The following is a 14974-nucleotide window of genomic DNA, read 5'->3' as shown; positions in this document are numbered from 1 at the left end:
CAGAAAGAATTACAGGAAGACTGACAACCCGCACATTTACCTTGGTTATGGGCTTCCCTAGGTTTACAGACAATCTAAAAGCCCTCGGTTAAGATGTGTCCCAGTTCCGAAACCTTAAATCTTTTGTCAACTCTTTCCTCAAGTGTTCTCATTTCCTGTTTTTTTCCCCTCCTGTTTTTCTTTTCTTTTGTGATGTTGGGGATCAAACCCAGGGACTTGCACGTGCTAGGCAAGGTCTCCACCACTGAGCCACATCTCTAGTTCTCTGTATTTCCTTTTGCTATGAGGGCGAATATGCCCAGGCTTTTCTAGGAGAGACATGGATATCCTCTACTGTGCTATAAAACAGGGTGTTTGCAAAAATTACAAGGTGTGAAGTTATTCATGTCACTTGCTTTGTAAGTACTTCAGTCAGTAGGGACGTTTCCAAAACAAGAACTAGGAAAAGAACAAGACAGACGCAGTGGCGTCCTATGACACTACAGTCTAAGGATGAAATCGCAGAAGGTTCTTTCTTCTTCCATGTACACAGTGCCAAGTCCCTGCCATCCTGCCCCTTAATGTCTTTTCTGTCATATTCTTTCTGTTCCACTGCCATGACCCAACATGAGACTCCTTTCCTCTTCCCTGGATTGTTGGAAGAACTTCCTACTGGGGAAGCGGACTCTCCAGTCTTGTCCCCTCCGACTCATCCCCCACCTGCTGCCAATCTGGTATTCCTGAGGACCAGCTCTTTCCTGTCCTATAGACACACTCTCAGGACACCTCATCCTTTCAAGTCCTTTCCCTCATAGGCTCCCTGTGAGGCACACTTTCTGGATGGGAGGAAGCTGGGTCCCAGGCCCACAGAGCCACCTGTGGGGGCCCTCTTTACCTGGATGATGCACTGACACGTCCGACTCAGCAGCCTCAACGTGATCCCACCTTCTCATGAGACTCTTCCACAGTCTTGGTGTTAAAACCCCCAGCACCACCTACTCACTCCGTCTCTCAAGTCAGAGTCTCACATGATTCATGGTCTTCTTCCTAACTTCTCACCTCACAGCCAAACAATCACTGCAAGGGAGACCTGCTTCAGACCACCCCCTGCATCTCCTCACCACCACTTCACGCCCCCACAGCCTCACCCCGCACGACAGCCTTCTTCCAAGTTTCCTGACTCTTCTCTCTTCCACTCTCTCAGGGACAGTGGCTATTGCCAGAGAGCCAAAGGCAGCCTGGGGCCTCCTTCTGCATGACCAGAGGTTTTCACAGTTTTAAAAGGGAGGAGGAGGGTGGGGCGTGGAAGAGGGTGAGGAGGAGGGTGAGGAGGAGGGTGAGGAGGAGGGGAAGAAAAGGAAGAAAAATATAAAGAATATGAGGAGGAGGAGGAGGAGGAGGAGGAGGAGGAAAGGAAGAAAAAATATAATAAAGAATATGCAATAGAGATCCTATGTGGTCCACAAAGTCTAAAACATTGACCATCTGGCCATTTATAGGAAAAGTTTGCCAAGCCTGTGCCATGCCTGTTCACCATCTTGCCCATGAAGTCACCTTACTGGGAAACCTTCTGCTGCTTCTTGTCAACAGAGGATAAACACCAAACTCCACCCCTTGGCCAGCTCCCTTCAGAAGTGGCCTGCGACCCTCTTTCTCGCCTTGTCTCCCAGCCCTCTGTGCTCCACACACTCTGGCCACAATAAACCTCTCACTGTTGCCAGGACATAGCCCAGCATCCCCCTGTGCCTGTTGTCCTTTGGCCTAGCCTGCCCTTTGTCCCTGTCCGATGGCAGACTTCTAGAGCCTTGCTTATCATGGTTTGAGTCCCCACCTTTCTGAATATGTACCTGCTAAGAAGATCCAAACTATCTTTTCAAACATATATTCTATCGCTCCCTTTTCCTTGAGCACAACCATGTAACACCATTCCATACCTAAGTATTTCCTGTTTTTATGATTCCTTTCTGAAATGTCCTTCTTTTGACCTTCTACACAACCAAATAGGACCCATTCATCAATGTCAAGGTCAACTGCCCCTCTCCCATGAGCTTTCTTGGGTCCTCCCATCTCTAAGTTATCCTCTCCTTTAGATTCTCTGAACACTTTTTCTAAACTTATCTGAGGGCACTTAACAATTTCCACCCAGCAGTATAATTGTTTGTGGGAATGTTTTATCACCTTCATAGACTTTTAGGATCCTTGAAAGTAAACTTGCTGCCTGCCACCTTTCTATGACTCTCCTACTTTGCCAGCACCCACCTTAGAACCTTTTGTATAGAAGGTTCCAGACATTCACACCCACGAAACAAATGCTATTAACTAAAGAGTCTAATCTGATGGTCTTAACATAGTCACAAGTACTTTGTATAATAATATGACACCAATAAGAAGTTACATACAGTAATTAATGTTTAAACTGATTTTAAAAAACAGCAATGATATCGTTCTGTCTGCTTGCATAACAAGACAGTCTTTTAACAGTTCACACTTCACCAACAAGATTAAGGAGCAAAAGGCAATGCCCAATTTTCACCATTACTATCTTAGAGGTTTCACTTGTTTTGTATTAGGATTTTGAGTTTTCTCAAGTGACACAATGGAAGGCCAGCCATTATTTGTCACTGAGGTACATGGGCTCACACACTAAGATTGTGATGTCAAAAGAAAAATTCATCTCAGTTATTTCCTGATTTTCTACATGATGTCATCAGGGAAGTGAAATATGAATTTAAAATTTTGCATGGTCTCCAAAAGCCTGTTCTTGAAATATTACAATTATATTAAAAAGCACAGTCTTGGGCCACAATGTTCTATCTTACTACCATTAACACACTCAAGAGACATAGGTTGTCAGTTCGCAGGTACAATATTGAATTATCCCCAATCATCCAGAGTCAGGCAAACAAAACGACGCATTGACCCACCATCAATACAAAATATAGAACAAAATATTTTTATTTTCACATATGTATGTGAAGGATACAAATTATTAGCACGGAAATGTTTAGAAATGTCCCTCTTCCTTTGGTGCTAATGAGGACATGTTATTGTCGTTTCAATCCCTCCCCAACCCCCCAACACAATAAACCTCACTTTACCTTGTTCTGCTCCTAGAATCAGAGACTGGAAAGAACAAAGGTATGATGAGCTCTTTGCTAGGAAGGTTAAGTAGATCAACACATAAAGGGGTGAGGTAATGACACAGCCACACCAATGAACCATATGTGACATGTTTTATTAGGGTTATATAGTGCATCTATGTTTACATGTTATGCATGTTTCTTTCAATATTTCTAGAATCTGAGTGTAGAATATTTTAAGCTTTTTAACATACTTTTATAATAAGACAAATTTAAGATATGTTATGCAATAAAATGCAATATTCATATTTTTCCCCTCAGATAAAACACAAGCCTTTAAAGGAATCAGATTTTTAGCAGGTTCCTCAAGGATATGCTCCTGATTCCTTCCTGCACTTACTCTTGAACCCTTCAAGAATATTTGGCTTACCTCAAGAACAATATTTGGTCCTCCTGGAGAATAACATGAGATGTTATTTAGACATTCAGAAAATTGCACAGGAGGTGTGAAGATTTATCTTAAATGTATTCTGTATGAGTAAGCACTTAGATTTTGCTTCAGTTCTCCAAAATGCACAAACTATGAATGATAGTGGATATGAACAAGTAGAATAATAAGACTTCACTTTTAAATTCAACATTTTGGGGGTTTTGTTCTGTTTCTTTCTCTTTTGGTACTGGGGACTGAACCCATGGCACCTGCTAAGCATGTGTTCTATTAGCTCTTTTTATTTATTTATATATTTTTATTTTGAGATAGGGTCTCGCTAAGTTGTTAAAGGGGCCTCGAACTTGGGATTCTCCTACCTCAGTCTCCCAAGCAGCTGGGATTGCAGGATTGGCCCACCACACCTAGCCTAATGCACCCAATTTTCAATCCTCTTTTGCTTCTGACTGCTGCCAAGAAGTTTATTCCAAAGCCTCTCGAAGGCCTTTGTCTCTCACCACCAAGAATGCCCTCCAATCTGCCTCTGGCTGCCCTCACGCTTTCCCATGCTGGAAGTGCCTGCAGTTTGTACAGTGATGAGGGTCAGAGGGGCCTGGTGCTTCTGTTCATCTTGGAGAGGCGGGGAAGGAAAAGTATTCTTGAGGGGAGGGGCTTTCTGGGGAGCCCCTGAAGGAGATTCCAAAAGAGCCCCATAGACATATGCAAAAGTAACAGTTCTCCAAAACTTCCTGGAGGAAGAACTTGGGCAAGAAGTGAAACGTATGAGATACAAGACAGTTCAAGGAACACTTCACTCACAGGTTGACTGGGGTATGGAAGTACACTTTTATGCAACAACATATTTAACTATGGATTTCCAAACCATTACATACTGATGGAGTAGATAAAGCACTTTCACTAACCCTTCCAACAATCCAGGGAGACAGCTGAGCACTATGAGTGAAGAATCAGAACCACTGTGGCAGTCGGGCAGGGTGGCGCAGGCCTGTCATCCCAGCGGCTCTGGAGGCGGAGGCAGGAGGATTGCAAGTTTCAAAGCCAATCTTGGAAACTTAGTGAGGCCTTAAGCAACTCAACGAGACATGGTCTCAAGATAAAAAATAAAGAAGGGGCTGGGGATGTGGCTCAGTAGATAAGCATCCTAGGTTCAATCTCTGAAGCAAAAACAAACAAACAAAACAAGATATGGCTGGCTTCTTCAGAGGGATGCAAACAAACAGCGTTAAAGTGCTTTGATTTTGCACCTCTGTGTACGGTTTCTTGGTTCTTGCTCCCCCTAGTTCTTCCATCAGTAGGAGACCCTCCCTGAAGGAGGAGACTCACCTCAATGGGGGGTGATAATTCTAGGGTCTGGGTTCTGAAGACACCTAGGTATGGAGGAGACAGAGAGGCCCCTGGGAAGTCAGCTACCAAAAAGCCAAGGTGAGGGCTTCAGGACAGAAGCCACTGTGGCCTGAGGCTCAGGGGCCCGGAGATGGGATGGGTATGAAGAGCAGATCAGCCGGGTCCAGGTTCCAGCCCATTCCCCAGGCCCCATCCACTCCCTGTTGCCTGTTTCCTCCACCTCGAGCAAACAGCAAGCAACTGTAAAGGCTGTCGGGAGCTGAGAGAAGGGGAATGAGGTCATCTGACACAGGGAAGCTGGGGAGCAAGTGACGTGACTTCTTTTGAGAAATAAATCCAAGAACACACAAAACAAGACCAAGTTCCTGGAGGGTAGAGAATTCCATCAGTGCTGAATCCCTTGACTCGGGGCTTCTCCCAACTCACTTCCTTTGTCCTTCTGGGATCATGGGAGGAAGAATAAGGCTGAGGTTCACACGGAAAGTACAGGTACCACATGTCCGCTGTCGTTAGTCAGGGGGAGGCAGAAACGCAGTGGATCAGCTTCCGACTCGGGGTCACTCCACATCTCTGGGCCTCATTTTTCTCATTTGTATGATGAAAACTAGCAGCTCTGCTGTGTCATGGTGCTGTGGACAGCTGTGATGTGCAAAGTGCATCAGGAGAGCAGCAGACAGGCAGATGGCGGAGTCAGGGATGTGCAAAGTGCATCAGGAGAGCAGCAGACAGGCAGATGGCGACTCTCACCCACCAGGGGCGCCTAGCTAGGGTCCCCCAGTACAAGAAACATTCAGGAGCCGGCACTGCAACCTGACATGTGATTAACAAGTGATGCGTCTACTTGGATGACTGAAGGAACACACATATGTGTAGTTTTCACCCTCAGAGCACACGATTATACTTTTACATAGGTGTGCACACCCTCTCTCAAGGTTGGAAATGTGAAATCAGCTCTTATGATACTGACAACAATGAAAATGAGGAAATTAATTCACAGTGGAGTCTCCCTCTCATCCCAAACTTTTTCTTTGAATTATTTATGTTCCCAAGATACCTTACTATTTTACAGCACAGTGGGGTGACTACAGTTTACAACATTTTATTACATGTTTCATAAAGAATGAGAGGACAGGAGTTCCCAACACAAAGAACAGAGATGGAAATGCTAATCATGTGATTTGATCATTTCATGTTGTATTCACACACTGATCGATTACACTGATCCCTAGAGATATGTACAACTGTCATGAGTCAGTGAAAAGAAATCCAAGTGTCTATACATAAATGACCCTTTAAAGAGCTAGGGAAGAGGCATGAAACTGATTCTCACAGCCCTCATAAGGAACCAGTCCTGCAGACATTGATTTCAGGCTTCTAGCCTCCAAGACTGTGACAGAATAGATTTTCATTGCTGAAAAAAAAAAATTAGCATGGGTGTGATGTCCTTGGATAGCAAAGGCAAAAGTCAGTTTCTCGTCTCTGATTTTGTGTTTATCTTTTTGGTAAAGAGAAACAGATGCTAGTCTGAAAATTACCAGCAAGAATACCACTGAGATCAAAGCTCTGATGAGAAGACTGAAACCAACCAAGCACCACAGTCAGAAAGGTCCTCGGTGCTTTGGGCTCAGGGTCCCAGTTTCCTTCTCCCTGACTTTGTCTCAGGAATCTTGAACATCAGGAAAGGTGCTGGCAATTGAGCCTGTTAACTGCAAACTGGGACCCTGTGGTGTGCCACAGGCTCTAACTTTGGTTTCAACATGCAATATTTTTTTTCAATGTGAAATGATGAAAAATAATGGAAGATTGCATTTCAGATTCAAGGTGGTACTCAACTGAAGCAGAGTGAGGCTATCAAGTACCATAATCATGAGTTACAAAGACTCTAACAATATATAATAAAGTTTTTTTTTCTACTTTCAAAACTGCCAAACCCTTTATTCAAATGGAATTTGATGCAGAAATGAAAATACAATGGAAATACAAGGAGGGGAAGCCGCTATGTTTGAGATGAGAGAGAACACCAGAGCCCCGACTGTCACGTCCTGTAACTTTCCCCTCCACCTCCCTGCCTTGGCTCCATGGAATCCCCAACATCTGCTAGAGACAAGCTTACAAAAAGAAATATAAGTCATATCAAATTGACAAAGGGCAGAAAGGTTCATAGCTCATTCTTATTTTTGTCTTTTGAGATGAAGGAATGATTTTTGTAGGTGCTTCTACATGTTGAGCAGGTGACGTGTTGTGTGAACAGGAGGGAGGTGGTAGACTGCAGGTTTCCACTGAAAGGATTCAGAAATGAGGCCTCACCCAGAAAAGGCAACAGCAAGGCTGAGCAGGCAGGTGAAACTTTACTGTAGAAAGAGAAGCTGAAAGGCCAGACGCCACAGAGGCAGCCACTGGTGTGTGGCATCTTGCTTCATTGCAGGGGTTGGTCAGCCTCTCTCGGGGTGCATTGGACAGCTCTGCCCACCTTGTTTCAAGAAGACTAGAGACAAAATGGGGAGTGTGCAGAGGAGAGGGGCAGAGATGGCAGAGGGTGTTGCCAAACAGTCTCATCATCTCGGGACCAGGGGCTGGGACAGTGGCGGAAAGGACATTTAAAGTGAGGATCTGGGAAAGACAGGAAGGGATTGTCATTTTCAAATGCTTGAAAGAACACCAACTTGGATTTGTTCTGAGCAGCTCCAGGGGGAAGGAGAAGGAACAAGAGATGGAAGATGAAGGTAGATAAATGATAGCTCCATCAGAGGATGAATTTTCCAACAGTCAGAACCATCTAGAGACAGAATGGGCAACCTGGAGGAGATCAGGCTGCAACCACTGAAGTGTGTGACTGTTGTTTGAGGACCTCTTTGCGGAGGGCCATTATAGCAAGGATTCAACCATTAGTATAAGGGACTGGGGTACATGCCTCCCGGTTCTGAAGAGCAACGGTTCTAAATAAATTTTAATTATACAGAGTCTGAAACCTTCTAATACCAAACAACTAGAATGTCTGCATCATGCCATCATGACAGATGACACTTACAAAAATGGCTCTAGGATCTTGCAAATTTCAAAAAGGATGTCCTTAACGTAGGATGGATTGTATCTAGAATTCTACTGATGAGTGCCACTGGTTGGCATGCCATATGGGCTCTGTGTGGCCACAGTTAACTACAATGGATAGTTTGCTCATTCTAGAAGCAGCCCAGACAAAGGAGTCAACCACATGAAATTTGATTCCTTCCACACCTTTCCTTATATGTATTCCCAGAGTAAAGCATTTATGCAAATTAGTTCTCAGCTAATAAACAAAAGCAGATGAAAACTTATTTTTAAAAAGATTCTGATCACTCATGCTTTTAAAAATGCATTTACTACTTAGGTGAATATGGTTTTGCAGTATATTCAAACATGAAGGATGCCAGGCTGTGGTCGCACATGAATTCCCCATTTACAAAGCACATTGTTATTCTTGAACTTCATGTTCCTTGATCACCAACAGTGTGCAAATCCTTTCCCTATCTCTTAAAATTAAGTCCCATATACATGTGCTACCCCATCCATGAGCTGATCCATTAGCTGGATCGTATTACCCATCCTATGAGGGGCAGGAACTTACAGAGAGGAGTTGGGAGGAAACAATCAATCCCCCAAGTCTCTAGTAACAAGCAGGGAGACGTGTGACTTTTCAACATTTGGTATGCATGTTGATCTCAGAAGTGTGTCTCGGAGCACCCAAAAGAGCCCACAGTTTAAGTGACTGCCAGTGGTTCCTTTGTAGATTCTGGGATATCCATCCTCTAATTGTCCAGGGACATGTGGACCTGGTCCAGGTTTGGCCAGACATCACTTACAGTCCCATCTAGTTCTAGAACTTTCTGAGTCTGTATGTAAAAATAGTATCCTGAGGTGTCTGCAGAGATGCCCAGTAGGCATTTAGATTTAGCCAGTGGACATGACAGTTATGTCAATTCTTGCTTTCCTTTCACTTTTACATTAAAACTTTTTATATTATTTTAATATTATGCTTATGTCATAAAATATTCAGATTAGGCCTATATAAAAGACTTCTGGCTTAAAAGTACATGACCATTTTGCTTTACAAGATGCCATTACATGCTTTGTTTTAAACAGACTTACCTAGAGGAGACAGTGTGAAACCTGTTGCTCCTATTTGAATTTGCCTACCTTGTCACTAACTGTGCAACTCTGGGAAACTCATGTTTTCACTGAATCTCCAGCCCTCGGTGCACTTCTGTGTGGAGCAAATGAGTTGGTGTAGGGGTTTATTATTCGCATCCTTCCGGTTCTGATTTCTGAGGCACATTCACAAGAAACAAAGCATGGCTCTCTGTAGACTCTACGCTCATCAATGTCTTGTTTTAGAATCTTTACCATTGTCAGAAATATTAGTAAGAAACATTTAATCTTTAAATTGCTACTTCGCCCCACCCCCCAAAATCTAAATAACTCCAGAACTGGGAAGACTTGGAACTACAGATTCAAATTATACAAACAGTTCAATTCCCCAGGGGTTCCTGCAATGGTCTCATATGCTTTGAAAATACTTTCCACCCAGCTTCTATCAGAGTGCTTTCAATTTGTGCAATTTGAATGAGGGAAATAAAATTCCCTGAAGGTACACTACAGATTAAGAGTAAAGACAGATATAAAGACCATAAATACCAGAGAAACGTTCCCATAGAGCCGGAGGCAAAATTCTGATTTCCTCAAATTCCCTCCCATTTGCTCTTCAATCACCCATCAGGGGACAGTGCCTACCTGTGTGGCCACTGTACATGCTGTGTCTGAAGTTGGGCTGAAGGAGGGGATCCCCTATGTAAAGGCATCAGGGCACCCATCTCGCTATTAAGTTGAGAGAAACGCAAGCCCCTTGGACAGTCCTGGTGCCAAACCAAAGCACTCCCCAGGACTTACCAGACGTTCTGCTGGTCCCCTCCTGCCCAGGTTACGGTTCTGCTGTTCGTGAACAGAGGATTGGCAGGTTGGGGAGCTGGGAGGAAATGTAATTTACTGCATCTGGTAGCAGAGAACAGGGAATACAATTAGGCACGGTGTCGGGAGGCCCAATGGGTTCACTGCCGAGACAGCAGCTTGTCTGCCCTACATAATGGACCGCTGCGATGGCCACTGGACAAGAGGATCAGAGTAAACAAAGCCAAGCATTTGCCCAGTGACTGGTATTCAGCAGAGTAGCTGAGGTAGGAGGGATCCTGGCCAGAGAGCTCAAGCCCCAGGACTGCTCTGTGTATTGGAAGAGTCATCAGAAAGTTCTAGAGTCTAGGACGAATTCAGGGGCCAAAAAAGAATCAAAGATGGGCCAGTGAAAGCCATTATCAACTTGGCGGGACTGACCAAACATGGATCGTCACAATGAAAATGGGGGCACTACACGGTACAGGAAAATACAGCTAAATTCATGTGCCTTATTTATTCAAAAGACTGATTTCATATGCATTAAAACAAACTCCAGAATTTTATTCCATGATTTCTAAACTCCAGGCTGGAATTTCAGGCAAAAAAATTCTGAGACTCCAAATCATACCACCCAGTGAACTCCCTGTTAGCCCAGTAACAGTTAAGTGTGGCTATGAAAGGAGCGAGACCCTCAGCCGTGTTTGGACAAGCAAACTGACAAGCCCACTTAGAAGGTATAACTTGGAGGTCATGAATATTACAGGTTTGCCAAGCTATCAGAAGAGAAAACGCAACCCCTGGCATGAGACAAGAAGAATCTGGGTATTCCCAGAGAGAAGTGGAAAAGCAAAGGCAGGAAGATTCTAGAAAGCTGGGCTCCGTGTGATGCTAATCCCAGAACATCAATCACTCATTCATGATTATTTCTAAATGCTTACTGTGCATCTCCACTAAATATCCCCCAATCACCTCAAACTCAAAATGTCCATTAAAATGGAACCTGTATCGTAGCTGCTGCTTCACCTGCACTAGAGTCTCTGGGCTTGCCGGCCACTCCCAGCATCCACTCAGCCCTGTCACCTCTGCCTCTTCCACATCTCCTACCTGCTTCCCCTCTTTCTCCCCATTGATATTGCTTTAGTTCTGGCAGGTTTCTTCTTTCTTAAATTTCATGCTATAAACAGACACTGAGTGAGGATTAGTTGTATTCTCCACCAAAAACCAGACCATTTGCTGATTTGTGTGCGAGTATGGACAATCCAGAATGTACTGATATTACACTGTTTTATGTTCTTAGGGCAAAGGTGAGGTTGTTTCTCTAAGAGAATAGAACCCTCCTCCCCATCAAGCACAAGGGAAGAAGGAACAGGACATAAGATAAGGATCAGGTGGGCAGTGTTAGGCTGGAGTCAGCCTCATGGTTCGTTCTCTCTCTCTCTCTCTCTGGGATCTATGTGTGCTGGAGCCTGGATCCCAGGCAGGGGAGACATGGTTGAAGTTCCTCTCACTGCAAGGAAGGGAACTGAGCCTTTGAGGTGGGGGGGGGGGCTGGGAGATGGCTGTGAAACAGGCTGTGGGGCCCTCTGAGGATAGGCAGGATTTGAGCCAGGGGCTCTGAGAGTGGCCATGTGTCTAAAGTTGCTCCTTTTCCATGCTGAGCTGCGCTTCTGTTTTTCCTGAACTTTGACTACAGACATCTCTCAGCTCTCACTGTGGGGAGCTGTGAGAAGGACCGGTGCTCCAAACCAGCCCACGGCAGGACCAAAGAGAGCAGTACTTGAAGTAAGCTTGTCTTGAGGCATCAGGGCCAATTGGTAATGATGGTCCATGGAAATCTGGGACCAAAGGGACAGTTCAGGAGCAAAGAAATGGCCAGAGCAGATCTGCAGAACTTCTGAGTTCCACTGAGGATTTCCAGAAATATGTGGAATGGGATCTCAGTAAATCTGACTTCTTGCATTTGAATGAGATGGAAGTTCAAGTCATTCTGATCAGGTAAGAGCTCACATACGGGTCACATGTGTGTCTAGGAAGTTCTATGCTAAATATACAACATCTAGGGCACTCTGCATGCTCCAAGTTTTAGCAGCTAGAAACAAAATCCACTTGAAGATAGAGGATTCTGCCTCTTCAAGAGCTTGTAGATCCCAGGGCTCATGTCTCAGCTTCCTCTAGGAGGCACCCAGTCAGATATGAGTTGGACAGGGGTACCCTTACCTAATGTTCACTGGCTACAAGCTCAGGAGTTATATTTCTTGAGGACTGGGGTGGCATGGCTTCTGCTAAGACAAGAGAGTGGAGAGTGGGGTATGGGAGGGGACACAGAAGGGGACATCATTAAATATTTTATTTATTTTTGGGGGGGCGGTACCAGGGATTGAACTCAGGGGCACTCAGCCACTGAGCCACATCCCCAGCCTTATTTTGTATTTTTTTTAGAGACAGGGTCTCACTGAGTTGCTTAGTGCCTGGCTTTTGATGAGACTGGCTTTGAACTTGTGATCCTCTTGCCTCAGCCTCCCAAGCCACTAGGATTACAGGCATGTGTCACCGTGCCAGGCCCCATGCCTGGCTATCATTAAGCAGTTATGCAGCCAAGGGATAATGAACAAGGCCTCCACTCTTCTAGGTGGCCTCCATCAATAACTGCCCTCTTCCTTACAAAGTCAAGGAGGTCCATCAATTATCTCCCCATTCTCAGAGAAGGTAGAGAGCAATCACTTAAAAGAACAGAAACTTAGGATGCCTTTGGTTCCAGCACTGCCACTTACAGTAGCTATAAAGAACACAGACTAGAGAAACAAAATTAAAAATTTTCCTTAAAATACGACTTATAAGCAACTAAAGGCTGAGATTTCTAAATCATTGGTATAAAGGTTCTGATGCAGGGAAGGCTCCAGGCCACCAAAGACTGGGATAGGCTGGGAACCCTAGATCCGTGTCACACAGCAAGGACTGAGATGATCCCAGGACTGACGTTTTCCTTTACCTGTTCTGGCCAAGGGCATCATACCAGCTTCTCAGTGGGTAAAGAGCTGAGACACAGGAGACACATACTATTTGCAGTTTACAGTTACATAAGACACTGTGTCTGTGTAGGGCAGTAAAAATAACCCATCCACTTGCTAAGGGGTCTGCTATGTGATAAAAGTTGGGGTGGGGGGATCAGAATATACATGAACAGGAAACTCTACTGAAGTCTGGAATAAACTGCTCTTGATGACCAGCGCTACCATGGCATCAAAAGCCATTGGTGACCCCGCAGTGCATTAGGCCATTTCCTCTGACACATGGAGGGTGACACATTCAGGGTACCAGAAGAAGGGTCATCACATGAACACACATTGCCAGCTGTCCCCTTGACACCTCAAACATAGAGGGTGCTTTTGTTGATCAGGTGCAGCATCTATACAGTTAACAGAATCCATACTGGATGTAAGATTCTGTAAACAGTGTGTCTCAGAAATTTAGGGTTAATTCTTAAGGTATTGTTGTTCTATAATAGTTTCTTGTTAGTTCTTAGTAACAACAATTGGCTCTTTCTAAGAGGGTCTGGGTAACTCAGAGCCTTTGAAACACAGAATGAGAAAATAGACATCCCCAAATCCCTCTAGTGGGACGACGTGCTTCATTCAGTTCTTCCCCGCCGGCCACACATGACCTGTACCTTGATCACGTGTTTCCAAGCCTGTGTTCCCCCCTCCAAACCTCCTCCTTGGCTAGTAGGTGTGGTGTGATGGAGAAGGCACCAGGCTTGGTTAGAACCATAGGTGGCAGGAATCGCAATTCAGAGTGACACTGAAAACATGAAAATTCCTTCCTGGGATGCCTCAGACTTTCACACCCTCCCAAGCCTGAGCTCACTCACCCTGGCAAAGGTGATGGAGGACAGAGTCAAGGGCCACTTTCTCGCAGGCCCTCTTCTCAGTCCTGGTCAGGATGCCTCCCAGCTCTATGAGCCCATAGGGGAATGGGTGGGAACAGTGGGGTGGAACGCGGGAGGAGAGCAGAAGTTCAGGGTGCAAAAGAGACACACAGCTAGAGCTTATAACATGGCCTCATTTCTGCTTATTAATTCACAGACTAGAGAGGCTCCAGCCTTGGGGACAAGATGTGCAGGCCCTCCTCTTCCCCAATGATCAGAGAGAAAGAAATTCAGGGAAGGTCCTGGTTTGAGAAAGGAAGGAACAAAGTCAAAGTGTAGAACAACCTATGTTCTTTAGGTAAGTGGGTGTCTGTGGGTCAGTGCCCCAGCCCAGCCTAGCCTGACACGTCCTGCATTCTTGCAGATCATGTAGGATTGGCTCTCTTCTCATGCAGCAACCCCAATTCACCAAGGCCACCTCCTCAGTCCATGCCCCACCCACAAAGCACAGAACAAGGGCCCCCACTGGGTCACACCTGAGCAAGGGCTCAGCTTCTCTTCCTAGAACTGTCATAGGTCCTCTTCTCCCAGAGTCCCTGCTGGCTTGTCCTGCCTACACACCTGAGAGCAGGAAGTTTAATTTAATATCTTCCCAAAGGTTACCCAGAAGCCAAAAATCCAGATCTCTTGCCTTTTTGTGCTGAGGGGGAAAAAAAATCATATCTTTACCCCCCGACCCCAAGTCAGAACTATTCTTATCACAAATGTCCTTGGCCTTTGGCTGATTCAGGAAAATGCACTATATATCACTGCATTTTAAAATTCTTCCTCAAATTTTTCCAAATGGCACTGGGAACACTTTCGGTCCAACTCTTCCGGCTCCTGATCACCTTCCTGGTCTAGAGGCTGACCTCACAAGAGCCAGGTGAGCAGGTGGCTTATGAGCGAGCCTTCAACAAGTCCCCATATTTTTAAGCAGATCTAGTTGAAGACTAAAGTCAGAGTGGGAATCACAGGCTTGCAGCTGAGGTCAGGGGAACCCAGTGAAGGACCAGAAGCCCATAATCCCATATTCATCCTCACGGCTCAGGAGAGGGCAGAACAGGGCAGAGGAGAGAACAGGGCATCAAAAAGGACAGGAGGAGAAAGACCTGCTACAGTGGGGTCCGAAAGCCAGGGCACCCTTGCTGTGCTCTGGGCCAGCTCTCTCCACAGGGAGGGAAGTTCTGCCCAGCTCCGTTTCCCTGGAAGAGTGGAGGAACTGCAGTGTTCTGATTCAAAGGAAGGAGAGAGGGAACGAGGGAAGGAGGGGAAGGAAAGAAAGGGAAAGAAACA

General features: G+C 45.2%; 1 protein-coding gene across 4 annotated transcripts in view; it reads right to left on the bottom strand.

Moving 5' to 3' along the window:
* The window catches only part of Palm2akap2 (PALM2 and AKAP2 fusion), a 457555-nt gene that overhangs the window by 195864 nt on the left and 246717 nt on the right, over positions 1-14974 (bottom strand). The window lies entirely within an intron of this gene.

This window comes from Ictidomys tridecemlineatus, chromosome 4 (assembly GCF_052094955.1).
Source record: "Ictidomys tridecemlineatus isolate mIctTri1 chromosome 4, mIctTri1.hap1, whole genome shotgun sequence".
NCBI classification, from domain to species: Eukaryota; Metazoa; Chordata; class Mammalia; order Rodentia; family Sciuridae; genus Ictidomys; species Ictidomys tridecemlineatus.
This window is presented reverse-complemented; position numbering and strand designations above follow the sequence as displayed.